Genomic DNA, 20,502 nt, shown 5'->3' with positions numbered 1-20,502 from the left:
GGAGAGGTTGGACAAACTAGAGTTGTTTCTTTGGAGTGGGTGAGTCTGAGTGAGACCCGACAGAGGTTTATAAAATTATGAGGGGCACAGATGGAGTGCAAAGTTGGTATCTTTTTCTCAGGGTCAAAACACCCTGAGTGTATGCATTTAAGGTAAGAGGGTAAGAGTTTGCACAGAGCATGGTGGATGTTTAGAAAGTACTGGTCAGGGTGGTGGTGGAAGCAGATAAAATAGTGATCTTTAAGAGGCTGTCAGATAGGCATGAGTATGGAAAGAATGGAGGGATATGGACCATTAGCAGGCAGAAGGAATTAGTGTCATTAGACATCCGTAGCTTAACTAGTTTGCACAATATTGTTTGCCAAAGAACCTGTTCCTATGCATTACTGCTCTATGTTCTATATTCTGTGTCCTCAGTTCATAGAATTGTCCTCTCAGTCACCTGCATTGTCTACTGCTGTACCGGAGTGACTGTGAGATGATGAATATCAGCAGCTGAGCCCTGAAAGAAAACTGAGGCAAATTTATTAAACGAGATGGGGATCCTTACAGCCAGGGTCAAGGGAAGGTTTGCAGAAAAGCTGCTGACTGGACTGGAGGGCTTGAATCATAAGGAGAGGCTGAATAGCTTGGAAATAATTTCTCAGGAGCACAGGAGTTTGAGGGATAACTTTATGGAGGTTTATAACATTATGTAGGGCATTGCTAGGGTTGAGAGCCATAGTCTTTTACCCAGGGTAGTCTAAAATCAGAGGTCACAGATGTAAGGTGAGAGAGGAAAGATTTAAAAGGGGCCTGAGGGGGAATTTTCTCACACAGAAAGAGTGATGGGTATATGGAATAAGCTGCCAGAAGAAGTGGTAAAATTAAAACATTTAAAAGACATTTGGACAGGTCACAAACGAGAGAAAATCTGCAGATGCTGGAAATCCAAGCAACACACACAAAATGCTGAAGGAACTCAGCAGACCAGGCAGCATATATGGAAAAAAAGTACAGTCGATGTATTGGGCTGAAACCCTTCGGCAGGACTGGAGAAAAAAAGGCTTTGGAGCAGATTTGAAAGGTGGTGGGGGGGGGGGGAGAAACGCCAGGCGATAGGTGAAACCTGGAGGGGGAGGGATGAGTTCCTCATTTTGTGTGTGTTTTTGGATATGAAAGGTTTAGAGGAATGTGGGCAAAATCCAGGCAAATTGGACGAGCTTGGACAGACACCTTGATCAGTCTGGACAGTTGAACAGAAGTGTCGGTTTTGTGCTGCATAACTCTATGGATCTCTTATTAACCTTTGAATCTTGTTCCAGTAGTTGCTGCCATCTGTCACCAATGCCCCACAACTCTGTTGTGCTGAGATGACAAGGAAGGCCACCCTCTTTCTGACTCGTTGAATGGAGAGTGTGCCCTTCTCACCACTCATTATCCCCTCCTTCCAGGCAACTGTGGGTGTGTCTGGATTGGGCCATGGCCGAGTCCAGATTGGGCTGCTGCTGTGCCTGGACTGGATTGCAGGTATGTCTGGCTTGGACTGCTGCTGTTCCTGACCCTTCTGATGCTGCCCTTCATGGTGTTTGTCCTGTCAGCTCCAAGATCTAGCACCACAATCCACCGTCACACCAAAGAGGTCACTGAGACCAGCAAAAAGTGCCGCTCACAAACATGTCACCTTCAGAATTTTGGGCACCAAATTGCAAAATGTTCTCTAAATTTCACAAAATTTAACAGAGGCGTTTCAGCTGTGAGGCAGCAGACTCGTTACGTTTACCAGTTTCATCTTCAACTTAATCCAGTATTATTCCACTGCCTCCTTTCTCTTGCTGGTAAATTCCAGGAAGTTCAGAAAATTTATGTACATTATGTCCAAATTGCTGCTAAAATTGCTTTGATTGAGCTATTAATTATGTCTGCAAACCACCTTGCAGGTTTTTTTAAATTCTGGGGATAGAGGATCAGTTGACACTTTTTAAAAGTGCAATACTAATGCATTTGTTGCTAATTGCTAAAAATTGTAACCTCCATCCTTGTAAGGAAATGGCACAGAATAAAAGGAAATTTAATGCAAAAAGACACACTGCAAGTATAAAAATAAAATAACCTGATAAATTTTCTTATGATTTGAAAGGAAACTACTAAGCCCATCATATCTATGCCAGTGCTCAAAACTATCTCACACCAACCCTCTTCTCCACTCATTTCTCTGCCATCCATTCTCTCTCATGTCTCCACTCTGACTTTCCTACCACACCGCTACCAGAGGTAATCCAGGGCAACCAGTTAACCTGCCACAAGAGGAACTGCAGATGCTGGAAATTTCGAGTAATACACACAATGTGCTGAAGGAGCTCAGCAGGTCAGGCAGCATCTATGGATGGGAATAAACAGTTGCCATTTCGGGCTGAGACCCTTCATTAACCTGCCAGCCTGCTTTGGATGTGGAAGGAAAGCAGGTTACCTGGGCAAACTTGCACTGCCACAGGGAGAGCATGCAAACTCCACACAGACAGCACCAGAGGTCTGGATCATCCCCAGGTCTCTGAGGGCTGTAATGTAGCAGTTCCACTGGCTGTGCCACTCTGAAAGGATTTTAGTTTGAAAATGGCAATGGGAAGGGAAAATAACATTAAAAATAATTTGCTAGATTAAGAAATAAATAGACTTAATGGATGTACTGGGTGTGCTTAAAGTAGGATAGGGAGAAAGTATGATAACCAACAGTCAGGCAACTAATGTGACCAGACAGTTCTTTGCCCCCTTCTACAAGGAAAGGATGAGCAACATCAAACGATGTGAAAGAGATCATTTAATTCTTTGAAATGCACTTGGACTTCAGCAAGGTCTTACAAATTGGAAAGGCTACCACTGAAACTGAATTTTTAAAAAAGGGGGATTGCTGGAATATTTTACAACTGGCTCGCAATGGTGGAGAAAGATTGAGACACAGAAAGTTTCTTCATCCTTGGTGGATGCTCTGGTGGAACTGTTCAGGGCTCTCCTTCAGCTCGAGCTTGGAGTGGCTGGCCTTGCAAACCATAAGGCTATTGAGGATGACAGTCTCCAAAATGGAAAAGAATGAGCAATGAAGTGATATGAAAATATTGGGTGTCAGGTGAATTTCACAGGAGAGAAATCTAGGGAATACAAAAACGTAGGGAGGGTCCTATAATTTAAATGGAAAGAATATGTGCATGGAAAATGAAACTGACTAGAAGCTGAAACTGTTGCTCTTGGTGGAGTAAGCACCCCAAAAAGGTTCTGAAAGAACAATTCTGAGCTTCAATTAGCAGACAATCCTGATAATGGAAACCTTTTCTTTATATAGGAGAGTATACAATAATGTTTCTGGATAGCGAGACAGACTTGAAATGAAAGGCAGGCATGAAAGATAGTCTGCATCTTCTATAAAGGGGAGAAACAGCTGTGTGCCAATCTGCTATTCCTGTGTGTAAATAATATTGTAGCTACGGAAAGGATTTGGAAAAGAGCAATTAACATGATTAAGATTACGAGACGCAATCATTAATATTGGACATAGTCTCACTGGAAAAGAGAAGGCTGAGTGTTAGTAGACAGACTAGGAGGATGGGTAAAGCAATTGCAGATGGAATGCTGTGTAGGGAAGTGTATGGTCATGCACTTTGGTAGAAGGAATAAAGATGTGGACTGTCTTCTAAATGGGGAGAAAATTCAGAAATCAGAGGTGTAACGGGACTTGGAGCCCTCGTGCAGGATTCCCTAAATGTTAACTTGCAGATTGAGTTGGTGGCAAGGAATACAGATGCAATGTGAGCATTCATTTCAAGAGAACTAGACTATAAAAGTAAGGATGTAATGCTGAAGCTTTATAAGGTATTGGTCAGACTGCACTTGGAGTATTATGAGCAGTTTTGGGCCCATTATCTATGAAACAGGATGTGCTGGCATTGGAGAAGGTCTAGAAGAGATTCATGAGAATTATTCTGGGAATGGAAGGGATAATGTATGAGGGGTGTTTGCACTGGAGTTTAGAAGAATGAGGAGAAATCTCTTTGAAATCTATTGAATACTGAAAAGCCTAGATAGAGTAGACGTGGAGAGGATGTTTCCTATAGTGGGGGGGGGGGGGGGTGTGGAGTCTAAGACCAGAGGGCACAGAATAAAAGAATATCCCTTTGGAACAAAGGTGAGGAGGAATTTCTTTAGCTAGAGGGTGGTGAATCTGTGGAAGTCATTGCCACAGAAGCTGTGGAGGCCGTCATTAAAACAAAGGTTGATCGGTTCTTGATTAGTGAGGGTGTCAAAGGTTATGGGAAGAAGGCAGGATGAAGGAGTTGAGGGGGAAAATAAATCAGCCATGATTGAATGGCGTATCAGATTCAGTGGTCCAAGTAGCCTAATTCTGGTCTTAGTTTTTATGGCCTTATGGTCTTATTCAGAAGGGATTAAATAGTTGTAACAAACCATTTAGCAATGTCCAGGACCACTTCTTTGGGATGCTTGGAGTGGGATTTAGTAACTAGTGTACCCAAAAATTTGGTAAGGTGGGACCGTGAGGTTAAAATTCAAACTACCTGAGCCACCCAGTCCTCTCCAACCACAATCACCATCTCTGATATGAGCAGAGACTTTGATAACCAATCTCAGGAAATAGACTGGCCATTATTGACATACAATGAGGAAGCCAGCCTTTGCTTTCATATATGTAACATGCCAGCCTCATTTCCCTGGAAATGCTGCTAAGGGTTGATGCCATGAGATTGTTTTCATGGCACTGTCTGTAAGAAATGACAGGATATGCATCCCTCAAGGTCAACAATCTGTACATCCATCTCCCTCAGTTTCATTATCCCCTTTAAATGACTCCCCTTTCAACCACAACATCTGGTTACATCTGGTCCCATTGACCAACCTTGAGGCCTCTCAGCCTGTCTTAAATGTTCCTAATGTATCAACCTCTACTTCCTACTCTGGCAGGGTGTCCCATCCACTCACCACTCTCTGCATAAAAAAAAATTCCTCTGAATTTTTCCTGGGTCAATGACCTCAGGGATCTGTTCTGGGACCCTTACTCTTAGTGATTTTTATAAATGACCTGGATGAGGAAGTGGAGGGATGGGTTAGTAAGTTTGCTGATGACACAAAGGTTAGAGGTGTTGTGGATAGTGTATGTAGAGGGCTGTCAGAGGTTGCAGCGTGACATTGATAGGATGTAAAACTGGGCTGAGAAGTGGCAGATAGAGTTCAACCCGGATAAGTGTGAAGTGGTTCATTTTGGTAGGCAAAATATGACGGCAGAATATAGTATTAATGCTAAGAGTCTTGGCAGTGTGGAACATCAGAGGGACCTTGGGGTCCAAGTCCATAGGACACTCAAAACAGCTGCACAGGTTGACTCCGTGGTTAAGAAGGTGTACGGTGTATTGGCCTTCATCAATCGTGGAATTGAATTTAGGAGCTCAGAGGTAATGTTGCAGCTATGTTGACCCTATGTTGTAATGTTGACCCTGGTCAGACCCTACTTGGAGTACTGTGCTCAGTTCTGGTTGCCTCACTACAGGAAGGATGTGGAAACCATAGAAAGGGTGCAGAGGAGATTTACAAAGATGGTGCCTGGATTGGGGAGCATGCCTTATGAAATCAGGTTGAGTGAACTCAGCCTTTTCTCCTTGGAGCAACAGAGGATGATAAGTGACCTGATAGAGGTGTATAAGATGATGAGTGGCATTGATCGTGTGGATAGTCAGAGGTTTTTTCCCAGGGCTGAAATGGCTGCCACAACAGTGCCAGGTTTAAGGTGCTGGGGAGTAGGTACAGAGGAGATGCCAGGGGTATGTTTTTTACTCAGAGAGTGGTGAGTGCATGGAATGGGCTGCCGGCAACGGTAGTGGAGGCGGATATGATACAGTCTTTTAAGAGACTTTTGGATAGGTACATGGAGCTTAGAAAAATAGATGGCTATGGGTAACCCTAGTAATTTCTAAGGTAGGGACACATTCAGCATAACTTTGTGGGCCGAAGGGCCTGTATTGTGCTGTAGGTTTTCTATGTTTCTATGAAATTCCCCCCTACACTTTCCTCCAAACACCTTACAATTATACCCCCTAGATGTGTTGATGACTGCTTATTTTGAAAGAATAATGACAGAGTTCAATAGCTTGTAAATTTCTTTTACATTTGTAACTTTCTCAGTGCATCCCTAAGTATGTTTTGGATACCTGGTTGCCATTGTGAGCCAACAGACCCTTAGGAACCAGTGATCACAATATGATTGTGTTCAACTTGAAATTTGATAGGGAGAAAGTAAAGTCTGATGTAGCAGTATTTCAGTGGAGTAAGGGAAATTACAGTGGTATGAGAGAGGAGTTGGCCAAAGTAAATTGGAAGGAGCTACTACCAGGGATGCCAGCAGAGCAGCAATTGTGTGTGTTTCTGGGAAAAATGAGGAAGATGCAGGACATACGTCTTCCAAAAATTAAGAAATACTCAAATACACCCATGGCTGACAAGGGAAGTCAAAGCTATTGTAAAAGCAAAAGAAAGGGCATACAACAAAGCAAAAGTTAGTGGGAAGATAGAGGATTAGGAAGTTTTTAAAAACCTACTGAGAGCAACTAAAAAACTCATTAGAAAGGAAAAGATGAAAGCAAACTAGCAAATAATATCAAAGTGGATAGTAAATGTTTTTTTCAAGTATGTTAAAAATAAAAGAGAAATGAGAGTAGAAATAGGGCTGCTTGAAAATGAGGCAGGAGAAATAATAACGGGGGCAAGGAGATGGCTGATGAACTAAATGAGTATTTTGCGACACTGTGGAAGACATTAGCAGTATGTCCGATGTTGTAGTGTGTGATGGAAGAGAAATGGGTGGAGTTGCCATTACAAGAGAGAAGGTGCTCAAAAAGCTAAAAGACCTAAAGGTACATAAGTCACCCGGAGCATATGAACTCCATCCTAGGGTTCTGAAAGAGGTAACGTTAGAGATTGTGGTGGCATTAGAAATGATCTGTTAAAAATCATTGGACTCTGGCACGGTGCCAGAAGACTGGAAAATTGCAAATGTCCCTCCACTCTTTTATAAAGGAGGAAGGCAGCAGAAAGAGAATTATAGACCACTTAGCCTGACCTCGGTGGTTGGGAAGATGTTAGAGTCAATTGTTAAAGATGACTTGGTGACACAGGACAAGATAGTACAAAGTCAGCATGGTTTCCTTCAAGGAAAATCCTGCCTGACAAACATGTTAGAATACTTTGTGAAGACTACAGGTAGGATAGATTAGGGGGATGCAGTGGATGTTGTACATTTAGACTTTCAGAAGGCCTTTGACAAGGTGCCGCACATGAGGCTGCTCACCAAGTTAAGAGTCCATGGTATTACAGGAACGTTACTAACATGGTTAGAGCATTGGCTGATTGGTAGGAGGCAGTGAGTGGGAATAAAAGAATCCTTTTCTGATTGACTGCCAGTGACTAGTGGTGTTCTGCAGGGGTTGGTGTTGGGTCCACTTTTTTTTGCGCTGTATATAAATGATTTAGATGATGGAGTAGGTGGCTTTCTTGCCAAGTTTGCAGATGATATGAAGATTGGTGAAGGGGCAGTTAGTATTGAGGAAACAGGTAGGAAGCAGAAGGAATTAGACAGATTAGGGGAATGGGCAAGAAAATTGCAAATGATGTACAATGTTGAAAAATGCATGGTCATACATTTTGGTAGTAGAAATAAATATACGTACTATTTTCTAAACGGGGAGAAAATCCAAAAATCTGAGATGCAAAGGGATTTGGGAGTCCTTGTGCAGAACACCTTAAAGGTTAACTTGCAGGTTGAGTCAATGGTGAGTAAGGCAAATGCCATGTTGGCATTCATTTCAAGAGGTCTAGAGTACAATAACAAGGATGTGATGCTGAGGCTTTAGAAGGCACTGGTGAGGTGTCACCTTGAGTATTGTGAACAGTTTTGGGCCTTTCATCTTAGAAAAGATGTGCTGGCATTGGAGAGGGTCCAGAGGAGGTTCACAAGGATGATTCCAGGAATGAAAGGGGTATCATACCAGCAATGTTTGATGGCTCTGGGTCTGTACTTGCTGGAATTCAAAAGGATGAGGGGGTATCTCATTGAAACCTTCCAAATGTTGAAAGGCCTAGACAGAGTAGATGTGGAAAGGATGCTTCCCATGGTGGCAGAGTCTTGGACAAGAGGGCACAGCCTCAGGATAGAGGGGCACCCTTTCAAAACAGAGATGCAGAGAAATTTCTTTAGCCAAAGGGTGGTGAATTTGTGGAGTTTGTTGCCACATGCAGCTGTGGAGGCCAGGTGTACTTAAGGCAGAGATTGATAGGTTCTCGATTGGACATGGCATCATAGGTTACGGGGAGAAAAGAAAAGGATCAGCCATCAATGAATGGCGGAGCAGACTCAATGGGTCAGGTGGCCTAATTCTGTCCCTAAGTCTTATGGTTTTCACTGGATTATGCAACCACCAGGATACTGAATTAGATGGACTTTTGTTCTCTTTCCACCAGCAGTTCCACCACCACTCTAAGAGATTAGCTGGCATAGTAGCACAGCTAATAAAGCTGCTGCCTCACAGTCCAAGAGACATGGGTTCAACCGTGACATCAAGTGCTGTCTGTGTGGAGTTTGCATGATCTCCCTGCATGCAAAGTGGTAGTTGATTGTTCACTGTAAATTGTCCCTAATGTGTAGGTGAGTGATGGAAACTGGAGGAAGTTGATGGGAATGTGGGGAATAAAAAAATGGATTACTGTAGGTTCATTGTAAATAGTAATTGATAGTCTGCATATTATTAGTGAGAGAAGGGTGTGTTTCGGTGTTGTATGTCTCTATAACTCTCATGTCTAATACAGTGTCATCAGACACTGACTTTCATGTCTGCCAGGGAGGTCAAAGTTAACCCAGTATGACCTTAACAGACTCATTTTATTAGAATATTCCACTATGGATTATACGGACAGGGACAGGTTAAGTGTACTGCTTTCTCCAACCATGCAATAAAGGAAAGAAAATAATTTATCGCTGAGTTATTTTATTTTTAATTTAAATGTCATTTGAAGAATATTAAAACTTAAGCATTCCAATGTGCTTTGATGAGTAGTTGGGGGAGGGTATTGGTCAAATTGAATAACACATTTTTAAAAGAATTTATTCCAGCTTCTCATCAGGGGTTGCACTTCATAATGATTTTTAAGAGGCAATATTGTCATCATTTTAAAGCTTGAGACATCATCAGATCTTAAATCAGTCGTGTCACCATGATCAGTTTTGAAGTGGGTCTTGCTGCTACTACCCTTTCTGAAAGCTAAATAACAACAAAAATGGTTTGATTAATGCCAAAACCCTGTGCTGACATCATTCAGCAACACGCCTTGCAGGGCTGAGTTATCGAACGTATAGATTAAATTACATTATTGACTAAATGTTGGCAGGATTGTGGTCTGAATCTCTTCTGACATTTAATCCAATAGTTGCTCAGTAAGCCTCACCCCCATCCCAAAGACAGCTGAATGTTGTGGACCATAACATTAATCCAGATGCTTCAAAGTGCAACTCCATCCCCACCACTGCTGTGCCAAATATACATATACTTCTGTTCATGTTAATCTAACTCCCTCACACTATTACTCAATAATTCTTAAACATCCAATGTTACTGGCTATTGCCTAGAAATTGCACTTCACTCTGCTCATGTGTGCTAAACAAGTGCTATATCAGGTGCTCAACGCATTATTTGAAATAATTTGCTCAATTAGGTAAAGGGAGAGTTACAGTGAGTAATAGTGAGATACAACATAGACATAAGGTCTTCAACCCACTGTGTGCACCAACCATCAAGCTCCCATTTTTACACTAATCCTATCCTGACTCACTTCATTCTCTTCACACACCTATGGACTCTCCTCAGGTTCTACTGCTCACTTTTGTATCAACAGCAACTTGAACCAAACCTTTATAGTAGCAACCCACGAGTCTGAGGGAGGAGGGGTTAAGCCAGAGCACCCAAAGGAAAGGAGGAGGTGCAAACTCCACGTAGACAGTGCTGGGGTCAGGACTGAACCTGAGTCTCTACCAGCTGCCTCATAATATGTTAGAAACAGATTTGCGCCTGCAACCTTGCATTAAAATGGGACCTGTGCAACTCCAATGCAGGCTGCATGGAAAGCTCACAGCTGTTGCATCACAAGGGAAGGTGTCAAGTCACTGACCATCTGTATAAAGACTGCCATGGGGGAGGACAGAAAGTATAGCGGGTGGCAGGAGAGTTGGTGAGGGGGCATGGCATTCTCCCTTGTGTCAAACCAGCCGAGTGCGGATCATTTGCTCCGATTGACACCCTTCCCCCACCATGTGTGGGCCCACCCACATTAGGTCATGGGCTGGTCAAGGGTCTGGTGATCACAGGTAGCAGCTCTGACATGAACTACATGGAGGCTTCAGACGGTGGAGGGTCACCCTGATGTAGTGTCCAGTAGCATTGGGAACTGAGGGTGGAGATGCTGTGGGAATCAATATCAGTCAATTGGCACTTTCAGTGAGTTGAGTCCCCTGCTTTTCATGCGATGTTCACCAAAGGTCTCAGATTGTATCCACTCTTCAACTTGTGCTGATGATGGAGGGAACATGCGATAAGTAGACTGTGGCATCACTGTGCGCACAGCTGACTCCAGCAAAACTACAATGTATTATACATGGAAGTCAACACATACACAATGCTGGAGGAACCCAGCAGGCCAGGCAGCACCCATGGAAAGGAGCAAACAGTTGATGCTTGAGGCTGAGACCATCCATCAGCACATTGCCTACCCCAATATACTGGTGGCCACAATTCCCTCTAGCAGACTCGGACAATCTATCTGTTCTATGGATGAACAACAGATGCTATTAGATCGAGTTTTGTAATGATTTTGATGTTAGTCCAGCTATCTGATGCTGGTGCTCAGTAAGCCTTCTCCCTCAGTACACATGTTATTAATGAGTTAATATTATTATTAGTTATTATTAATGAGTTAATCTCTTAGAATATCTTCCATTAACTTTCACACAACTGATGTTAGATTCACTGGCCTATAATTTCCTGGTTTGTGTTTAGAGCCTTTCTTAAAGAGCAGAACAACATTAGCTATCCTCCACTCTGTGTGATATGCGAAAGATTGATCATTTTATTCCTAACTGCAATCACTGATCAAAAAAGAGTTCAAAAGTGAGGAGGAAACATGTTGATCTTAAAGAAACCCCCAAACTTACTCACTATTTTCAATCATATTGCACTTACTCTACAAATCTATATATTCAAAATCTGCTTGCTGCAAATATCTTTCAAGCCTATTTGGCATTTTTATACAGAACTTAAGGTACTTTGTTGTAAATTTGTTTTTGCAGTTTCCTGCGAGCTGCTTGTATCTGTGGACTGACCTAATTCTCTCAGTCACTGAATCCCACAATCCATTCAAATACTTCATCAAATTAAACGGCATATATTAATTAAGGCACACTTAATGTATTAGAAAAAAACTTCTGTATATCTTACTTTAATTCCCCTCGGGGAGAGTCATTGAAAGCTCTGATCACACAAAGTGTGGCGGAATGGGCTCTTAATTAAAATCTCGGACATATTCTGCATTATGGATCGTCTAGTGCTGCAGAGAGAGCCAATAACGGCTGTGTAATGAACAGCAAGTACTGCACAGGCATTGTCCAACACACACAGTGCGCTAAAAGTCAAAAGCGCGACCCTCTTTCATTCAGGTGCGCAAGCCAAGTCCAACAAATGGACCCTTCCACCTGACACAGACTCTCCCACTGTCCACCGCAACTGTTTCGGCATTAGGTTTATTTACTGCAGATCATTCGTTAGTAAAAATGCACACAGCGGTTACGAACTCTTAATTTATCACAAATCACAGAGGAGGTAACAAGAACAATTGCTGAAAAGGTTGCCACCGTTTGAGAGCTATTTCAATATTATTTTTCCTCCAGGCGGCCTCAGCCTACGAGCGATTGGATAGTGACTCCCTACTGCCACCTACTGTGAATCCAATCCAACCTGTTTCAACTTTTACTTAAGAAAAAGAAAGGGAATTTTATTTGACGTGTTCTGCGGTTATTATTGCAAAGCAAATACACAGTGATAGGGATAAACGCTCAATTATATTGAAGTCTCCAATAAACTACGCGTTCCATATCAATGTTGTTGGAAAGCGATTGGTTCAGGTGTTCTACGATAACTTTTGAGGGCTTGCGGTAGTGCACTCTTTTTTAATTCCCTCGGAGGTCCCTGTCCCTCTAAGAACCAGTGCTTTCCTTGTCAGCATACAAGATTGGCTGGCGGGATTTAGCGCCATTTTCATCACATGGACTTTGCGCTTTAGCCTGCAACCCGTCACCGTGTTCGGCAATATATACCTTTGCAGCTGCTTTTCAGATCAAATCGGCAGTTTTCAAAGCATGGCAGCAACTGGAAAGGTGGTGAGACGTTTGCCGTTGTGATCTTTCCCCAAAGCCACAAAACCTGGAAGCTCCCCCTCTTGCAAATCACACCCGCTACCCTTTCACATCCCCACATCACCATCTCCCATCTCTTACCCTTTTGCAAGGAACCGCAGGCGCATAACCCGAATTTCACCCAGAATTGTTGCAGTAACATTGGCAAGTTTTTCCAGACAAAGTCATTACAACTGAAGAAAAATCAAAAATCCTCCATGAAGCTAACCAGGTGGGATTTGAACAACTTTAGTTATAAAGCATACCATAAAGCTCGTCTCCGAAAGTCTATCCTCTGTGGTTCCAAACAGCGGCAGCACAACACAGAAATAAGTTCAAATGCTTTTTTAAAACAGCTCCATATAGAGAGATCAGCTTCTCTGACAAATGTTACCCTACTACCCCCACACCCACAACCCACTGTACCTCTCGAGGCTCCATTCTGTAATACAAGCAATTCGCAACACTCAGGGGTGCCTCAGTAAGGGACAACGGTCTCTCGTTCATCTTCTACAATCCCAACGGAATACTGAGATCAGAAACTGCCATTGGGGCTAAATTGTGTGAGAGGGAGATATGATACAAATGGATATGGTTTCTGGGCGAAAACAAGCAAAAGGGAAGAAAAGGATATCATTTTATGCATTTTGGAAAAAAATCGCTAATTTCTGTAGTTTTGTAAATAACCTTTGCAACCTATCCCCTCATGTCGTGTAACCCCTCAAGTTAAGCGATCCAAGTAAAATTGCAGTTTTCTCTTACCCGATGCCTGCTTTTCTCCTCGGGACTGAGTATGCTGCCGAATCTGCCAAAAGCTCACGATGAAAAGCTAATTGTAATCTTCCTTCCCCGGGAGAAAGGAAGCTGAGTAGATATATTTCCTGTGGTGGATCGTGACATTGAGACAGCGGCGGGAATCCTGAGCGGGTTTTTGTCTCCCTCGCACCAGAGAGACCCCTTTCAAATCCTCTCTCTCTCTCTTTCCCTCTTACTCTCTCTCTCCCTCTCACTCTCTCTCTCTCACACACACACATACACATCAACACATTCACTGCTGACAAGCCTCCGTTCCCGCTTGCCACTGCCAAACCCACCAGAATAAGGGAAGGCGCTGACTCTCAGTGTGGGTAATTTATCAGCATTTTGCTTGCACGAAATACTGTCACATTGTCCTGCAACTGCCTAATATCTGTGCTGCCTGCAGCCCTCCATCGCTAGCTGTCTCCTCTCCTCCCCTCCCCTACCACAAAATCTACAGCTTTCACTGACACTGAACAGTCGCTTGTGCAGTCATTTGGAAGATGAATTCTAACAGCACGTTAGTCCAGTGTTCCTGGAGGTCAGAGCGAGAGAGAGAGAGAGTTTAAAATTAGGCAAGTAGTTGCTTTTGGCTGAACACCTCAAAACCTTCTGCCAAGTTTTTAGTAAATTGATTCACGATAAATGGGCGCAGATTCTTTTCCATACTATTTGCATTAATAATGTAGGAATAAAAAAAGTCTATTGTAAAAGGCATTGGTGCAGGAGGGAAGAGTTTCTCTCATTTTAACCAGTCCCGGGGAGGTCCAGGTTTCTGAAGGTTTATTCAGAGTCCATTGCACTGAGCACTTTGTAAAATGACAGAGGTATAGACAAGCAGACTGAGTGAAAGAGATAGCTTGATACAGATCAGCTGTATACAGACCGTTAACAGCGCTGAGGCAAATTCGCTGTTATTTCTTGTGTGGTCCGTAAATTCGTGGCAGGTTGAAGGTTGTATCTGCCCACAATTGGGAAGGAAATGAAACACACGTATGACGGACACAGTCTTTATTTCCCAGGGAAAGGGAACCTAATGCTGGAAGGTGTAAGTTTGAAGTGATAGGAAAAAGATTTAAAAGGGACCTGGATGGGAGGGCAACTTCTTCACCCAGAAGGTAATGCATGCATGGGTCAATCTGCCAGAGAAAGCAGTTGAGGCAAGATCAATAATGAAATTTAAAAGACATTCAGGTAAGTACATTGACAGGAAAGGTTTAAGGAAATATGCAATAAGCTTTGGTAGTTACCTTGGTGTACATGAATGACTTGGGCTGAAGGGCCTGGTTTTGCGCTATGATTCTGTAAGTGTTTAAATGATACCTTTCACAAACCCAGGACATTACAAAAAATTTATTGTCAATGAATTATCACCTCTGTAGGAAATGTTGCAGCCAATGGTTCAAATGAATAGAATATGATAGAAACATAGAAAACCTACAGCACAATACAGGCCCTTCGGCCCACAAAGTTGTGCCAAACATGTCCCTACCTTAGAAATCACTAGGGTTACCCATTGCCCTCTATTTTTCTAAGCTCCATGTACCTAACCAAAAGTCTCTTAAAAGACCCTATTGTATGCGCCTCCACCACCATTGCCGGCAGCCCATTACACGCACTCACTACTCTCTATGCAAAAATCTTACCCCTGACATCTCCCCTGTACCTACTCCCAAGCACCTTAACCTGTGCCCTCTTGTCTCAACCATTTCAGCCCTGGGAAAAAGCCTCTGACACGATCAATGCCTCTCATCATCTTAAACACCTTTATCAGGTCACAACTCATCCTCCATTGCTCCAAGGAGAAAAGGCCGAGTTCACTTAAACTGTCTTCATAAGGCATGCTCCTCAATCCAGGCAACATCCTTGTAAGTCTCCTCTGCACCCTATCTATGGCTTCCACATCCTTCCTGTGACCAGAACTGAGCACAGTACTCTAAGTAGGGTCTGACCAGGGTCCAATATAGCTGCAACATTACCTCTCGGCTCCTAAATTCAGTTCCATGATTGATGAAGGCCAATACTCCATATGCCTTCTTAACCACAGAATCAACCTGCGCAGCTGCTTTGAGTGTCCTATGGTCCCAGACCCCAAGATCCCTCTGATCCTCCACACTGCCAAGAGTCTTACCATTAATACTATATTCTGCCATCATATTTGTCCTACCAAAATGAACCACTTCACACTTATCTGGGTTGAACTCCATCTGCCACTTCTCAGCCCAGTTTTGCATCCTATTGACGTCCCTCTGTAACCTCTGACAGTCCTCCACACTACCCACAACACCTCCAACCTTTGTATCATCAGCAAACTTACTAAACCATCCCTCCACTTCCTCATCCAGGTCATTTATAAAAATCACGAAGAGTAAGGGTCCCAGAGCAGATATGAACCAAATAAACCACTTTAGTAATGTTGATTGAGAGATAGTCACTGGCTAGGCTGCCATGGTGAATTCCCCTACTCTAGAAATAATGCCAAGAGACATTTCACCTGAAGGAGCACATGGAACCACATGTCCATGTCTGGCCCAACTTAAATCTGTGGTCAGATTTATAACAACAATATTCCCCCTATTATTATTCCTCATTCGTAACTTAGAAGTGGAGTATTGGTTTATAAGCCAATGGGTGCAGAGTCTGCCACCTGACCTCTCAAGTATGTTCAGCAAATCAATAAAATCATGGTTTCAGCTTTATCTCAGCCCATTGCCTTAAGGGACATTGAGCTGGTGGCTGTTTTAATTTGGACAAAATCAAAGTCATAGGCAAGGGGCAGGTCAGATCTCTTCACCCTCCCTTTCCTCACACTCCAGATTTTGCCAAGCCCTACCCAATTTCCCACTACAATAATTCAGTGGAAACAAACAATCTGCTGGAGGAACTCAGCAGGTCGAGTAGCAACTGCTCTGGGAGTCCTGATGCATAGCTTAAACCTGAGCCATTGACAGATCCTTTCAGATGTTACTCAGTCCGTTGATTTCCTCCTGCAAATTGTTTGTTGCTCCAGATTCTAGCAACTGCAGTCTCTTTTGTCTCCATAGTAATTCTGTCTGGAGAGTTCAAGACTACGTATCCCTCATTCAAATAGTGAAGCAAATATCACCATGAATCCATTTCTCAAGAAAGCCTCTTTATTAGAGTAATGAGTGTAGCCAGGGAATTAGATTGGTTCAGATGTCTCTGATCTTTCCACTCAATACCTGGAACTAATGCATAAATATCAATTTAGCTATTTACATATATGTCTCTTCCTATTTATTATACTTATTTACTTATTTGAATCTGGGAGTCACAGAGGAAAGGATAGCATTTATTGTCCATTCCAAATTGTCATGAGAAGGTGGTGGGAACCATTTTTTTGATCTGCTAGAGTCCTTCTGATGAAATCACTCCCACCATGCTGCTGAAGAGGGGATTCCAGGATTATGACCCGGTGGTGAAAAAGGTCAGGTGATAAATTTCCAAGCTAGGATGGTGCATGACATGGAGGGGATCTTGTTTAAAACAATGCCAGAGTACCACTCAAGAAGGTTGGATTGTTTTGAAGCCATACCTCACAGTAAGGAAAGTGGATGCAGTTGTTAGAAGCCAATCAACTCCGTTTCAGGATATCATTGCAGGAGCTTCTCAAGGCAGCTACTGAGGCCCAAATATCAGACACTTCATCAGTCCTTCCTTCCACCATAAAGTCAGACTGGTAGTTAGGTAATTTGTCCTGCTGTTTGTGGACAGGATGTTCCTGAGCAATTTTCCACCTAGTCGAGTAGGTGCCAGTGTTACAGAACAAATCAACTGGAGCTACAGCTTGATCAGAAATGCAGGTCTTCATGAACTCTGCTGGGATGTTATTAGGTCCTGTCACACAATAGTTTGTTGACATAAATTCAGGGGGAATCAAACCCACTGAAGGCTTGTTCCTGTGCTGGTGGAGATCTCTGGAGCAAGCTGAGGTTGATCACCGCCCCACTTTTACTGGCTGAACTTGGCTACACCTGCTTCTGTCTTGTCCTTAGCAGTTACCTGATGGGCTCCATTAACATTGATGTTATGGGTATTCTGGGAGCTTCCTGTTCCCAAAAGTTGATTAGTTGTCCTCCACTATTCTTGACTAATGTTGTGGGACAACAAGGCCGCAATCTAGTAATCTCTTGTTTGTGAAATCCCTCAGCGCAGCCTAGAGCATGCTTTTGTTGTTCAACCTGTGTGCAGTCCTGTGTGCCAGCATAACACATTAACACCTAATTTTAGGGATGTCTGGTACCCTACTACACTCTTTATTAACCAGGGTTGATCACCCAGATTGACAGTAACAGTAGAGTGTGTGATCGGCCACTCCATGACGTACTGCCTTGTGGTGATGTGCTATTCTGCTGTTGCCAATGGTCCACAGGTCCTCCTGGGTGCTCAGTTTATGAGCTGTCAGATCTATTCTATACTTAGAATATAGTGTTCAATTCTGGCTTCATCTTTATGGGAAGGATGTAAAAACTTTAGAGAGGGTGCAGAGGAGATTTACCAGGATGCTGCCTGGATCTGAAAATATGTCTTAGGAGTTTAGGTTGAGCAAACTATAGCTTTTCTCCTCAGAGTGAAGGAGGATGAGAGGTGACTTGATAAAGTTGCATAAGATGATAAGAGGCATAATTTGAGCCAGAGACTTTTTCCCAGGTTGGAGGTGTCTAGTACATACAAGGGACCATAATTTTAAAGTGACTGGGAAAAGTATGCAGACTATGTTAGAGAGACATTTTATACACAAAGAGTGGCGCGTGAGTGGAACATGCTGCCAGGGGTGGTGGTAGAGACGGATAAGTTAGGGACATTTAAAAAGCTCTTTGATAGGCACATGGATGATGGAAAAATGGAGGGCTATAGAGGAGGAAATTATATTGATCTTAGAGTAGGTTAAAAGGCCGTACCAATATCATGTACTGTGCTGTTCTATGTTCTATTCTGAGCCAATCATCTTCAGCACAGTTGCAGCTGGAGTATCTGAGTGGTAATTCCAGTTGAATTCCTTGTCAAGGATGACCCCTAGGATGGTATGGGAAAGGACTCATTGGTGGTAAAGCTGTTGAATGTCAAGGGTAGATAGATGGACTCCATTGTTGGAGATAGCCACTGTTTGGCCAACATATCTGTTCTAACTCTGTCCCATCAAATGCCATTATGGAGTAAGACATCACCATGGTGAGAATCCTTAGTGTGAAGTTGGAACTTCTCCAAAAGGACCGTGTAGTGATCTCTCCTATTATTATGAATAGGTGCACTTGAGGCAGGTAGTTTCATGAGGGGCAGGTCAAATAGTTTTATTAGCAACAAACCATCTGCCAGAGGAATTCAATGGCTTTAACAGCATATGGGGTGCAAAGAGTTTTTGACATTTTGGGTTATAACTCTGCATCAGATGTTTCTGGTTGAAACTCAGTCCTGATACAGAGGAAGGTAAATCTTTGGATTTCTCTACCCAAGACTCAGTGGCTGAATAGATATGGGACAAAAGTGGATAGATTTTATTAGGGCAATCAAGTGAAATGGGGTGAATGCAAGAAAGCAGCTCTGTTCTGACCTGATTATATGGAGAAGCAGGTTTGAGGGGCTGAATGAACGACTTCTATTTCTTATATTCTGAAGTCAGGCAATCTCTCAACACATCTTCATTTTCTATACTAAATGCTCTCTCTCAGTTAAATTCGATTGATAGCTTAGTTCAATTCACTGCAGTGCTATTAATCAACTATAACTGACTAAAGTAGGCCAATTGATGGTCAGACCTACTCATCGATCGCTCCTTATTCTGGTACAAGATTCTCACTGCTTATAACTATGTTAGGTTGGTGTGTGTGTGCGTGTGTTTTTATTGGTATATTGCTTTTACTATAGAAAAGAGTTTGATTCAGATTCAGATGCTTTAACTTATTACATGTACCTAAAGCTTACAATTAAATGCGTCTTTGCATTCCCAGCCAACTCTTAAGGATGTGCTGGGGGTAGTCCGCAAGAGTTACTACACTTTTCGGTACCAACATAGCATGCTCTCAATGTTTAGCAGAACATCACAGAACACAAACAACTAAAGGAAGACAACTAAAATAAGCCAGAAGGAGAGAAAAGATGAAATACAAAGTTAAGCTAGCTAAAAGAGGATACAAAAAGCTTTTTCTGATATGTAAAGAGTAAAAGAGAGGCAAGAGTGGATATCGGACCATGGGAAAATGATGCCAGAGGGGTAGTAATGGGGGAAACAAAGAAATGGCAGACAAACTTAATATATATTTTGTGTCAGTCTCCACATTGTATGTCACTGATTTGGCCAAGTTTGCAGGTAGTGTGAAGGAAGGTGGAGGGGCAGGTAATGTTAAGGAAGCAGGGAGTCTGCGAAAATAGATTAGGAGAATGGGTAAAGAAGTGGCAAATGGTATATAGTGTAGAGAAGTGTATGGTCATACACTTTAGTAGAAGGAATAAAAGCGTTATCTATTTTCTAAACATGGACAATATTCAAAAGTTAGTGGTGCAAAGGGACTTGGGAGTGTAAACAGCATTCCCTAAAGATTAACTTGCACATTCAGTCAGTAGTAAGGAAAGCAAATGCAATCCTGTCATTCATTTCAAGAAAACAAAAGCAAAGATGTAATGTTGAGAGTTTTTAAAGCATTGGTCAAACACACTTGGAATATTGTGAGAAGTTCTGGTCCACATATCTAAGAAAAGATGTGCTGGCATTGGGTCCAGAGAAGGTTTAGGAGAATGATTCTGGGAATCAAAGGGTTAATGTATTAGTACAACTTGATGGCTTTGGGCCTGTAGTTGGAGTTTAGAAGAACGAGGAGGGATCTATTAAAACCTATTGAATATTGAAAGATAGACAATAGACAATAGACAATGTAGGGAGATGTTTCCTATAGTGGGGGAGTCTAGGATGAGAGGGCAGTCTCGGAATAGAGGGACGTCCAGTTTGGAACAGAGATGAGGAGGAATTTCTTTAGCCAGTGGGTGATGAATCTGGGGAAGTCATTGCCATGGGTAGCTGTGGAGCCAAGTCATTGGGTATATTTAAAGCACAGGTTGATAGGTCCTTGATTAGTCAGGTGTCAAAGGTTACGGGCAGAGGCAGGAGACTGAGGTTGAGAGGGTTATTAAATCAGCCATGATGGAATGACAGGGCAGGCTCGATAGACTGAATGGCTTACTTCTGTTCTTATGTCTTACGGTATTTTGGAGATACAAAA

At 42.6% G+C, this 20,502-nt stretch overlaps 1 protein-coding gene across 3 annotated transcripts in view; it reads right to left on the bottom strand.

Moving 5' to 3' along the window:
- Positions 1 to 13,682, bottom strand: part of LOC140725179 (transmembrane protein 121) — a 124,450-nt gene extending 110,768 nt beyond the window's left edge. For all 3 annotated transcript variants that reach the window (XR_012098288.1, XR_012098287.1, XM_073040281.1), the window contains exon 1: positions 13,232 to 13,682. The gene's annotated coding sequence lies outside the window, so the exon portion shown is untranslated. The remainder of the gene's footprint in view (positions 1 to 13,231) is intronic.
- Positions 13,683 to 20,502: the final 6,820 nt, after the last annotated feature.

Source organism: Hemitrygon akajei, chromosome 3 (genome assembly GCF_048418815.1).
Source record: "Hemitrygon akajei chromosome 3, sHemAka1.3, whole genome shotgun sequence".
NCBI classification, from domain to species: Eukaryota; Metazoa; Chordata; class Chondrichthyes; order Myliobatiformes; family Dasyatidae; genus Hemitrygon; species Hemitrygon akajei.
Note: the sequence above shows the minus strand (reverse complement) of the source record. Positions and strands in the feature narration are given on the sequence as shown.